The sequence below is a fragment of the Rhipicephalus microplus genome, chromosome 7, assembly GCF_043290135.1.
Source record: "Rhipicephalus microplus isolate Deutch F79 chromosome 7, USDA_Rmic, whole genome shotgun sequence".
Classification (NCBI taxonomy): Eukaryota; Metazoa; Arthropoda; class Arachnida; order Ixodida; family Ixodidae; genus Rhipicephalus; species Rhipicephalus microplus.
This window is the reverse complement of record NC_134706.1, coordinates 158,752,826-158,755,746: the sequence shown is the minus strand read 5'-3', so window position 1 is coordinate 158,755,746 and position 2,921 is coordinate 158,752,826.

The window sequence follows — 2,921 nt, the reverse complement described above, 5'->3', positions numbered from 1 at the left end:
CCGCATACAGCGCATGTCCGATGCGGTCGATACGAGAGAGTTCGAGCGAGAGTTTCCTCATCGCGATATTAAAAATTAGCGGCGAAATGACCGATCCTTGAGGGGTTCCCCTAGGTCCAAGGTGAAATTCCTTGGAGCAGAGGTCCCCGAGCCGAATGGTGGCAACGCGATCCCTGAGAAAAGAGCGGACGAACCCGTAAAAGCGGGCCCCCAATCCCAACTCAGAGATCGAATCCAGTATGTGAGGATGTGAGATATTATCGAAAGCTTTCTCCAGATCGAGTGCAAGAATCCCTCGGACATCTCTGGTGTCTATGTCGACAATTTGATGTTTAATCATTTTCATAACGTCCTGCATAGAGAGCGCGGGACGAAAGCCAATGAGATTGAAAGGGAAGAGCTCGTTTTGTTCAATGTGATGGGAGATTCGGTTAAGGATTGCATGTTCCGCGACCTTACCCACGCAAGACGTGAGCGAGATCGGTCGGAGCGTGCCGAGCCCGAGAGGTTTACCAGGCTTGGGAATGAGGACGACAGAGGCCGTTCGCCACTCCTTCGGCACTCGCCCCGACTCCCAAACCCGGTTGACCTCGTCAGTTAGTAGCTCAATGGATCTATCGTCCAGATTTTTAAGTAGCCTGTTAGTGATACCATCCGGCCCGGGAGCCGATTTTCCATTGAGATCAAAAAGGACCGCCCTGATCTCTGCCGTGTTGAAGGGGGAGTCCAGCTCCGCATCCTCCAGACCAGAGAAATCCGGGTAGTCTGCATCCGTGGTAGCCCCCAGGGGGAGGTACCTATCCGCCAGCTGTTGTAAGATTTGATCATTGGAGAGCCCAGCAGACCTCTCCTTGTGAATGAGCCGATCAACAGTGTGTTTCTGATTAGCTTTAGTTTGCTTATCTCCCAGGAGGTGCTTGAGAATGTTCCATTTCGCCCCTGACCGCATCTGCCCATCGACAGCGTTACAGACCTCATCCCATTGTTGTCTGGCCAGGGTTTGGCTGTACGATTCAATCTCCTGTTTGAGCAGAGCAAGTTTCTTTCTGAGCCGCCTGTTGAGTCGCTGCGTACGCCATCTGTTAAGTAAGGAGTTTTTGGCTTCAAGGAGCCTCGCTAGGCGGCTGTCCATGCGTTCCGTTTTAAGATCCGTCTCCACCACCTTAGTGGCAGCTTTAACATCTGCCTTAAGACGCTCAAGTAGCTGGCCAAGGTCATCGTACTCTTTTTCATCGCTTTGTCTGAGTTCCCGAAAGGCATCCCAATCAACAATTTTGAAAACCCGCGGCGGCGGTGCTTTAACATCGAGGGAGATAGACGCGATGAAATGGTCGCTCCCCAAGTTCTCATGCAAGTTCTGCCAGAAAGGGCACTCGACGTTCCTGACAAAAGCCAGGTCCGGCGTGGTGTCCCTTGCTACAGAATTGCCGAGACGTGTGGGAAAGTTGTGATCAGTAACTAGTAACATTAAGATTGGTAGTATGCTGCAGAAGCGCCCGCCCTTTAGCCGTATTATTGATATAGCCCCATGTCTGATGTTGCGCATTGAAGTCGCCAGCAACTGTCAACGGAGCCAAGCCCGCGATTTTGGAGGCTTTGCAGAGAAGCGCATTAAAAGTCTCCCGAGTATCAGATGGTGAGCTATAAACGTTGAGAATGAATAGGTGCTCCTTAAGCCGAGAGTTTGGGATTAACTCAATGAGTATGTGTTCCACCTTTAGGTCTGGACGTACATCGCGAACCTCAAAGGAGAACTCTTTGGATATGAGTTTGGTGACCCCGCGTTTTCCTTCCCCTCAGCAGGCCACGGAGCGATAACCCCGGAGGGCCACCTCTCCTTTAAGGGTCTCCTGGAGGAGTATTACGGCTGGCTTATTCTCCTGTGAGCTGACGAACTGCTGCAAGACTGCCTTCTTCCTGTGGAAGCTCGCGCAATTCCATTGCCAAATGACAAATGTTTTATTTAGCTTCGCCATGATTGCTACTTAGGTTTTGCTCCACCACCACCACCCTTTCAGAAAGGGACTGGATGACAGAGCTGACACCAGCGATGGCCTCCTTAATTTCATGGACCACCCCCATAATTTCCTGTTTAAAGTCACTGAACTCCTTCTCGATATCTACCGGAGGGTCAGCGGCTTTTCGCTTACCGCCTCTCGGTTGTGCCTCGGCCTGCTGCACTTTCACCGCCCCTTCCGGCGTGCGTTCGCGCTGCCTAAGCTCCTCAACTAATGCTTTAATCTCCTGAAGCTCACTCCTCAGAGTTGCATTCTCACGCTCTAGCTGCTGTATTCTAGCCGTAGCTTGCTCCGGCAACTGGTGCTGCACGATAGTGCGAGACTCACGTTTTGGGCCCACTCGTTCAGCCCAGGTAGGTTCCTGCTGAATCCGGGCACAAGAGGCAGACCTATCCCTCGAGCGAGAGCGGTGACCCGCACCCCGCCCAGGGTTATCAAGGCCACCCCCCCTGGTTGAACCCAAGCCCGGGAGCTTGCTGTGGCACGAACTCCGCGCGCTGCTTGTTTGCTTTTCTCCGTCGTTGCCTTCTACGCCGAATGATGTAGGGAACCTGGTACCTGCTGTGGCAGGCCCGATCCGCCGTCGGATGCGCTCCTCCACAGATGGAGCACTTCGGCTGGCACGTATGATTCTCAGGGGGCGACGAGACCCCACAGTCCGGGCAGGTGATGACTGTAGGAGTGGGACAAACGTCCGAGCGATGTCCCAGCTTTCCGCAGGTTCGGCAGGCGTCGATTTCTCGTCGGTAGAGCGTGCACCGGATCAGGTTCGTCCCACACATGACGTAGTTTGGAACTTTCATACCGTCAAACAGGACGATCACCGTGGGCGTTTTCTTGATGCGCCGTACTCCAAGAACCTTCGGATTTCTTGCGTGCACGAAGAGCTCACCAAGCCGGTCA